We start from the raw sequence: 10,814 nt of genomic DNA on the forward strand, positions 1-10,814 counted from the left end.
TTGTAACGTTACATCAATTAATTAGGATCGTATTATGCACTGATGATGTGCTTCAAGGTTTAATGATTATTATTACAACAATGTTGAATTTGTCGAATTTTACTAACTGCAAGCGCAGCGAACGAATTTGGTGATCGCAGGTGAACATTGTCTTCTGTTAATTAATTTCGGTTCGCTAAATTCACTGAAAGTTTCGCATAGACTGGAAAGTGGCTTGGAGTATTATGCCGTAACTTCTCTTAGGGTATGACCTTACGCTTATACGATGATGCCCGCACTGATGTGAACAGTGGTAAAGGCAGTATAGTGATGGCAATAGAGCTCGTGAAGAGCCTTAGGGTCAAATACCAGAACAGTGCCGGTATTTCAAATCTATTTGAGCAGAAATGCAGCTATTCGTAGATTGCTTGAATTTACATCTGTAAGGATAGATCTTGTTGCTTTCTACGATAAAATTTTATTTTTATATGAAAAATTTTCTAATATGTGCAACTTGAAAGGTCTTCTATTATCTTTTTTATTTTATTTCAATAAATTTAATCTGAATTTGTGTGTGTTATTCGAGGAAAGAATAGTTATGTTGAAATATCTAAAAATTTAGTTAGATACAGATCTCTGAAATAATATTATGGGATTATCAAAATAATTATATGGGAATCTGAAGCATAATGAGCAATGCTGCAAAAAACCTGTTTTACTGCATTGCTCATTATGCTTCAGATTCCCATATAATTATTCTGATGATTCAACAAAAATATTTTCAACTTCATAGTCAACCGAATTTTTTTATTAGATATTTCAACAAAATTGTTTTTCGTGTAAATAATATTTTGCACGTTATCGTCTTATTAAAATTTAGTTTTCAATGAAAACTAAATTTATATAGAAGTTGTTATAAACCAAATTTTGTTATTATTAATACGTGTGAAAATTAATTAAATTGAATTTCTTTTATTATGAATTATCGGTAATTAGTGTACCAATATTGGAAAATTAATTGGCAATATCATACCTATAATATAATTTTGATAAATTATATTATCCGATTATAAGTTTACGAGAAGCATTTAGTTGAAAAAAAATATTTTTACGCAATTTTTGATTAAATAAAATATTAATTATTAGCAATCATTTTTGTAATGATCTTGATCAGATTCTATAACTTTTGGCACACGGCGAATCATATAATTGTTCGATTGATATCGATTGTGAAAGGACTTTTGGGAAATGCAGGCGCATTGATCATCTCAGCAACCTGCTCTGCTGGGCAAGAAATGACTGGAACTTTAGATCTCCCACGAGATCACGCGGCTGGTATGTACACAGGGCGAATTGGGTTGGGGAGAAATTTCAGGCCCGGAGATTTCGCCCTGTATTAATACCCGCGGGGCAAGAAATTGCAAACAAGATTTCCACGCCGGCACGTGAAATTAATCCTTCGCGTGCAACAGTTGAAGCATCGTTGCGCATAATAGCACTGGCCCGTTTAGAATTACGATAGAAGCGACTTGCGGGCGCATGTAAAGATTAAATCGCACCCGCAATATTCCGTCCGCTCACGCGACTGCTCGACGACAAGCACGCGAACATTTATGAGAGACAAAACGTTTGATTGCCATACAATATCTCGAAAGCGATTAAAGTCAGAAATAATGCACTTTAAAAAGATCTGAGACAGAAACATTTCGAGAAAAACAGAAAATTTGAATGTATTTTATAAAACAGATTTCATAAAGTACATGCCAATACTTTAAATCATTTAACAAAATAATTAGTCCAAGAAAAAATTAAAAAATGTAAAATTGAATAGGTTCTACATGCAATAAACTTGTATATAGAATAATAATAAAAATTTAGATTTTTTTGCATTTTTTTTAATGCTTATTTTAGGTCAACCGCCAATATATATATCATTTCAAGTAGCAGATCAGTCAATATAATGTCTATTGTAGATCAATAATATCACCAACATCATAAAGAAGTAAAAAATGAAGCTCCAAATTATACATAGGTCATTGACGTAACGAAACTGTGTCATAACTATGAAGAGAAATATACATAAACTTACAAAATATGTTATATTATTAAGATGTAACTTATTTCTCTGTAGAATGGCTATATAATGATAATAAGTAATGGAATAATATTCTTAATTACTATTTTTCTTAATTAAGCAATAATCACAAATTATGGTACTACAATTCATTAACGATACATTAGTTAAATATTGATATGCAGTGAGGATATATTGATTCAAGATATTCCATCCGGTACCATCCGACCTTCCTCTTATTTATTTATAATTATTGCCTGAAGAAGAACAGTATATTAATAATGTTATTCATTATTTATTCATTAAATACGACGATTAAATAACAATATATTTATGACGGTAATATACTGTCTCAAATGTTACGTTTATTTTATCATTATTTAGTTTACTGACATTAAATGATGAAAAATGGCCTTGAATTGTTGTAATGGCGATATCTTGTTACTTGAGATGTAGCTACTATCTGTCGTTAACGCATCAATAATCTACTATGACTCAGCATATCGTTAATTGGATATCATTGCTAATGCAGCGTGTGCAGCGGCGAAGCGTAATCCAAGATAACAAGGGGAAAGACTGAACAATAACCGTTGTTGCGAAGTAGAAAATGCCGGCCAGTGTCAGACACGTAGTGCGAAGACTGTTCATTGCTTGATAGTCGCCTGAATGGGAAGTCAAGGGAAACGAACGAAGGGAAAAGGAAAAGTTTAAACTAGAAAGAAGGCGAATAGTGGAATGGGATGCGGATGCGGAGGAAGGTCCTAGATTTCCTTCCGAACGACTACCTTTCGATTCCATCGAAGTTACACGAGCCGCTGGATTCCGATCCGAGCCGGCCTCTATCTCGTTCTGTCTCCTTTTCAGTGGCGCTCCGCTGGCTGGGCTCTCTTGATTGCCGCAACAAAATCAATGCTCGAGAGAGAACAACGACGGGAATTGTGATGAACGGATGTGTGCACGCTTCGTTGCTCCGTGTAAATCGTTCACGCGAGAGAGCCAGGCGAAATTTGAAGCTCGCTGGTTAGGAATTGCGGGTTAGACCGAGCTAACCATTTCCCACATGATTTCCTATTCGACAAACGCCTTTGCTTCTCAGAGGGGAACGTATCTGCAGAATGCAGTTTTATTGCAATTTTTATTTAATTTGAAATTCTTTAGTAGTACACAGAAATATTTGTTTCTTTATAGAATGAGAGTTAAGAATATTGCAGTATTAATAGAAATAAATAATATACAGAGATACAGATAAATGTTATTATTGATAAGATTTTACAATATTAGTAGAATTGTAATACCTATATGTTAAAATTTTCTTCTGTTATTCTTAAAGAACAGAAAACTTTTATTTTATTATATACAGCACTTGCATGGTGTTCACCTCTTATTGTACAATTTAGATTAAAAAAGTTAAAATTGTTTGTTAACAGCTTATGAAAGTTGTATTCTTTGGGAGACATACATAATATGTTGCTTTCTCGGGATAGTGGTGATGTAGGAAATAATATGGGTAGGTTTTATCATTGAAGAATATAGGACGAAGGGAGGGTACGTTGTTACGAATGGCGCTACTGATAACGCCCGTACGGTACGGCGCGTTTCGAACTTTAATCGTAGTTTATAGCTGACTCGCTTGTGCTCTAGTTTCACTTAGTTTCGTGTAATGCGCAAAATTGCAACTTCATCGCGTGGGACGTCCTCGCGAAAAGAATCTATTTTTGCGAAAAAACGGCCTAGTAGTTTAACGGAAGTTTTTTTTTACCGATTACTTTTATACGGCGAACTTCATCATTTTGTAATCTAAGGGCAGTGAAACAATAAACTATTAATATTAAATTCTATTACATAAATGCCAAATATTAGTTCTAAAATTAGATTACACCACTGCGCCAATGTACAATAGCTGATCGATTATAGATTTGTTTGCAATTGCAGGTTGATTGATTCATTAATCCTAAACAGTAACGCGCACGTTATTGAAGTAGAAATTAATATAATAATTGATGAATAGTAATTCCCTTATAATAAAGTAATCATGAACAAATAGAGAAATTATTTTCATTAATAACAAAATGATCTATTCGAATATGAATTACAGAAGAATTTCATTTAATAGCAGTTAGATTTATTCATTTATCCAGCAATTTAAAAAGCTGTTCAGTGAAATTGAGGAAAATCCATTTTATCGCGAGTGCACAAGAAGCGTGATAACACATTGATCGAAATTTTGCAGTTGGCTCGTGTACTGTTAAACGAGTGTGCACCTGTTTGAGTCTCGAGTGCCACTACGCAGTACGTGCATGGTATGGGTATATATGAGCATACAAGGAGCATTCTCTTGTGATACTTATACCAATCCCCATCAGGGCCAAACTCACTCGCGCATCTGTGTCAAACATTATGCAGACATGCAAAAGCCTCTTGAAATGCAAATATTTGCCATGAGTGCAATTAAGGCTCTCGGTGTACGAAAGTCTCGATCGTTCCTCTATTTGTCTATTGTCGAAAAGACGCTACTCCATTTGCAAAAGTACTACCATGAGTCAGAACCAAAAGTTTGTATAATGGAAAAGAGCATTTCGGTGACATTTCTCCGAAATGATTTCTGTCAGAGATATGACATGTTGGAAGCATTTGTATGAATGTTATTATCATATATGATGCCCGACAAAAGTTAATGGAATATCTAATGTCTAGAGGATAGAGAATCAAGCACTGCAAGCGCACATAAGGCTTCTGTATGTACATTCACTATTACTATCTGAGAACATCTTGTGATGTCAAAAGCAAGGAAATATACATACAATGAAAATTCTTGCAAATTATATTTGAATAGAAATAGTTTTCATAAGACAATAATTGCAATTGATAGAACAGACTTACAAAATGTGTACCAATAACTATTTTCTTCTTTCAGAGAGAAATTAAATCTATTTCTGTATGTTATTAAATATATTTCTATATATATTATTAAACATTATTTCTATATATATTATTAATTTGACAATATAAGCTGAGAAAATAGTTTATTTTATTTTGTTTTTGCATAATTTATTTCTAGATATATAGTTATTTCTTAATTAACAAAACAAAAAAAAGAGAATATTTTTCGGTATTTTAAATCAATCTATTGATTGTAAATATTATTTTATTGAAATATCTTTTTATATTAATATTTTTTGCAAGAGTTTTATTGTATATTTCTTTGCATATGACATTATCCATCTATCATAAATGGTAGAACAGGATCTTTTTCTCTGAGATTTATTTTTGATATTTAGCATTAAATTTTTATAACAGAATATTTTATAACATGTTGAATGAATAAAAACAATTATGATGTAATTTAAATAAAGAGGAGAAATTTTCAAAAGCATTTACATTTTCGTAATTAAACTGGGAAAGCTGTTTTCGCGCAATAATAGACATATATATTTTGCAAATCATAAAATTAAATGTAGGTCATGAATAAGATAGAAGCAAAATTATTATGTGGATGACCAAACCTTTGTCATGATAACTGGATTGACGAACGTCCAGACGGGTATGATAGACATTCTACACATCACTGCGCAATCATGTGATATCTACGGTTGACTGGCGTTCATTCCTATTCTATAGAAATCACATCAGTAAGACTTAGAACTTTGTTGAATGGATATTTGACATTTTTTTTATTCGAGATATTTTTCAAGTATACGAGAAATTGCACAAAATAATTATAACTCGCTATTTTATGATGAGAGAGAGAGAGAGAGAGAGAGAGAGAGAGAGAGAGAGAGAGAGAGAGAATTTATTGAATCTTGTAATGACATCTCTTGTCTTATTCCTTTCAATATAATTACAATAGTAAATATTTTTTAAAATAAATTCCGTAGAATTGATTTATTTTTTTTAAGCAAAATCTTAGCACTTTATCATATGATTAATTATCGTAAGATTAGTTTTTATTTACGGAGTTAAGGTTTCTTCTGTTATTATTGTATTACAACAAATCATGATATTTTATCGAAGAACAAATGGGTTTTATTGTGAGTTGCCGTAGATTGTCATTTAAATTCTGTAAGGACGCTACGGGCCATTTTTCTGCCAATGCAGCAACCCCATCTCTCTCATCGAAACGGATGTTTATGTCTCATGGGAATCTCAGAAGTTCAAGAACATGACATGACGGTACGATTTCGCATCAAGAAAACCCAGCGGCAGGCAATGCCGGCAAACATTTCCATTACAAAGACAGCCACTTTTGGGTGGATCAAGCCGCAAGGATGCCACTTGAATATATATGTGAGACACACTCGTGAAAGGGGCTGCCTGACCTCGAACTCGAAATATATCCGTCAGACTACGCATTCCGACGACTCCTGACAGTTCCGAAATGCTTTCCTGCGCATATTTTTCGAAATAATACGAAAGATTGCAAACATAGAAATATTACGATTATTTTCAATATTACGATATTCAAAATACGAAAAATGATACTCATACAATAACCATTTATGTTTTAAAATGCATTTGTCCAACAAGCGATAATTTAAGAATAGAGTACAACATTATATTTGTTTTCATATATCACAGAATGTGAAATTAATTTCAGTAACGATTCATTTTATATTATATAAATTTTGTACGTTTATATTTTGTTAAATTGACTACATAAAATTAATGACTTTATTCATTGACCGCGTATCCGTGAGAAAGATCTCAAGACATAAGAAAATAATATGAATAAATAAATCTATTTATAAGTTTTAAAGGCTACTCATAATTACACAATATTAACACCAAAAGAACATTGCATGGATTGATCGTATTTATTTATTTTGTTTTTAAAATGGAATTTTTTTGTCTGAGATTTAGAAATAAAGACAGAAATTTAAAGAAAAATAAGAAACTGAGAAAGAGTTGAAATGTCAGAAAAATAAAAATAGAGAAATAAATATATGTATAGATAGAAAATAAATCAAGAATGTGGAAATTTAGATATAAATCAGACAATAAAAAATTCGTGTAGTATTATCATAAATTATGATTAATAGTAGGATAATAAAAGTTTGATAATTAATAATTGAGTTTGATGAAGATAATTTCTTTGATGAACACTTCTATAATTAAGCCAAATAGAAAAAAATTGCAGGAACTTTATTTTTCTTAGAGAAGGAAACTTTGCGAGACGGATAATTAAGTCATAAAAGTTATTGGTACTCTTTAAACTTTTTATAATCTTAAAAATTAAAAGTTATATAGAGCTCAAAGTTATTAAATCAGCTAAGATATCTTTTTAAGAAATATTTAATCAAGAACTATTGATTTGCCTTTGTAATAAATTTCTACGTTAGGTTTATACATATATACATATATGTTACTAATTTTTTCACAATGCCAAATATAGTTTAATAAATAAGACTCAAGAATCAATTTCATATTCGTCAGACTTGTAATTACGAGGAACTTAATTGAAAAATGAAGTTTCTTACTCAGATGAAGTTTTTTTTACAATACAACTTGAGTTTTGTTCATTGCGATTCAATTAACAATTCTTGAGTTATGTATTAATAATTTTTTAGTCTTATAAAATTTTTCCCGAGGTAATTTAAAAATAAGATGTCTATTTATATAAAATATCTTACTTGTATAATCCAAAAATTGATTTTATAATATAAGCTTTAAAATTGAGAATTATATTAAATAATATTTCTTTTTATGACATATAACAATTTTATTTTTTATATTTTATATTTTATAGATAACATTAGATAATAATTCTTCTATATTTTATATTAATTTAATTAGCAGTATGTATTTATTTTAAATTGCTTTTACATCTTTGTATTAGTTAATATGTTTACATATCTCTGTAAACTAAATATGTATTTTATTTTTAAATGTGTATTTTTTTAAATGATTCACTTTAATCCTTTTTAAATAAAACAATTAAATGCTATATTAATTATCTAAATGATCATAAATGGAAAGAAATAATTCACATACAAAAATTTGCTGTAATACATTTATATACATATTAATTAGATTGAAACAAATACTCTCATTAATTAGAATGACAATATTTTTATCAAATCTTAATAATAACTAATTTTAATATTTTTATTCTGAAATCAATTCTTTCCTCTTTTCCTTTTTTTTTTTTGATATAATGCTAATAAGTTCACAAAATAAAATATAAAGTACATAACAATAGCTTATCAAAATTTATTTAAAATATAATGAATAAAGTAGTCGTTGTGATTTTATTTTATTAAATATTGAATATTTCAAAAGGAAAATAGTTTTCTGAAAGCCCGCAGTCTTGGAGCTTGTTTAATATAACGAGCGCTATGGTATACACAAGGACGCCTCGCACTGTGTTGTCAGTCGCACAATGAGACTCGAGTCGGCAGGTAGCGGCGTGAGGCTCTCTGCTTGTCTCCGTATTACCTATTAAAACGCAATCACGTCAAGTACGAAGAGAAGCTAAACGCGATTATTTTGTATGAAACAATTACCTCGCGATTATGATCGGCTCTAATTAAATTAATTTTTGCGATTAATTGTAAATGAATTGAGTATACTTTTATTACACAAAGAGAGCAAATATGTCGAATATATCACTTCAAAAGGAATGGGCAATTATATAAAATATCATTTTACAATATTTATACGCGTGCGGGCAAAGATATTTCCTTAATGATATTTAGATTTAAATGTATCTTGCATTGAATTTTAAATATAATTTTTTATTATTTTCTTGGATTAAGAGCGTAAAACATATGAATTGTGTGATATACTAAATACATTATATATACATTTCTGAATTTTGATTTTATGTAATTTATAACTAATTTTATACTTTATATTAAATGTTGGATAATTGCATATAAATTAGTCATTATTTACTTTATTAATTAAAGTATCACATATATCGCGCGGTATTAGAATGCGGATATATTTATAAATTCATCGAACATTGAGGTTGCGTTTCGATAGGATTTCGTCGCAGTGTAAAATAATAAAGTGCGCATTATGTATGATTAACACTGATAGTCAAATGCGGATTATTATTCTAATGCTCAATATGTGCGGTCATAATTAATGCGACTGTATGTACGAGTGAATGATTCTGAGAGAAGGAGGAAACCAGAGCTTTCCAACGGAATCACAATACTGCTGTGCATTAGTGAGTGACATATTATTTGTCATTAAGGTAACGAATTTTCAAAAAATTTAGATTAGAATAGAATATATGTTTATAAATGTATATGCATATATGAAATCAAAGATCATAAAAATATAAATAAATGTAACTCATATAGATCCATTAATTTTGAATAGATGGCCTATATATGTTATACATATAATAACATATATATGTATTAATATATGTTTTGCATGTACACATATAAAAAATAAAATGCCAAAAGAAGCTAACGCGGTTGTTGATGCGCAACTTGAATTTATTACAATTTGAATTTATATCAATAATGTTAAAACTAGCAGACATTTCGACCAATATATATATATATATATACATATATATATATATATATATATATATAATATGTGTGTGTGTGTGTGTTGTACATAAAACATAAATTAACGCAAATATTTAATGTTGGAATTAATATAATTATTAATTTAATTTATTGAATGTTAATTTTGTTATTTATATAATGACTATGAATATGAAACTGAATTATGATCGAATTATGTGTATAAAGTTTCGAGTTGAATTATAAAATTTAAGCATAGTATACACACACACACACACACACACACACACACACACTGGATTATTACGATTCGTACCATCACGCAATAATAAATAAAATTTTCCTATGCTACGGAAAAATGTCAATACTTCATTTAGTTGAATCAAAAAATATGTCTGCGAGATATAAATTGATATTCACCTACATCGATTCGATATTATTAACACTCGATTGATCGTCATTCGCGTATCAGGTGTTTCTTTATATCTTTTCTATTATTTTATTTCTTATAAAAATAGAGATAAACCTATCGAAGTTTATATTCAGAGAAATTAGTACATTTGTACAATATTTTGTTAATTTTGTAATTTTATTAATATTTTATACATACATATATAATTCTCTTTACGATTTGAATAAGTTATATATTTACAGAATAATAATAATTATCGATTATAATTAGTTAATTCAAATGGTTAGTTAATTTAAAAAATTTAGCCTTTGTTTTCTATTGATTATCATATGAATAAATATACTAGATCGAAACACTATGTCACAAACAACAATTTAGAATTTATTGGCGAGTCTCCGAACAAGAATACATATCTATTTATACATTTATAGTTTCATAAGTCTAAAGGGAGGACTTAACTTGATGTACACACCGGGGTAAATTTCCTTTAATAATATAATTGTCGGAGCTAAAATTAGATTCTTAGAATTTAATTCAAATTATCTTAATCAACATCAACAGTTTATATTTGCGAAAATGGAGTTTAAACTAGCTAGACTCCTGTGTTTACTCACCACTACTCCTTCAGATTGTGACGTCAAAAGCTAGAAAACAATAAAAATTTTTGCAAAATATATTAAAATGGTAATACATTTTAATAAAACAACACTTACAATCGATAAAATTAATTTGTAAAATATATCAAAAACTTTTTTGCTTTTTTGTTAATAAATAACTATATATCTAGAAATAAATTATATATAATCAAAAACGAAATAAGCTTATAGCTGTGACAACTGTTAAATTTATAACATACAGAAATAAA

The sequence above is a fragment of the Acromyrmex echinatior genome, chromosome 5 (assembly GCF_024713525.1).
Source record: "Acromyrmex echinatior isolate Ae372 chromosome 5, ASM2471352v2, whole genome shotgun sequence".
Lineage (NCBI taxonomy): Eukaryota > Metazoa > Arthropoda > Insecta > Hymenoptera > Formicidae > Acromyrmex > Acromyrmex echinatior.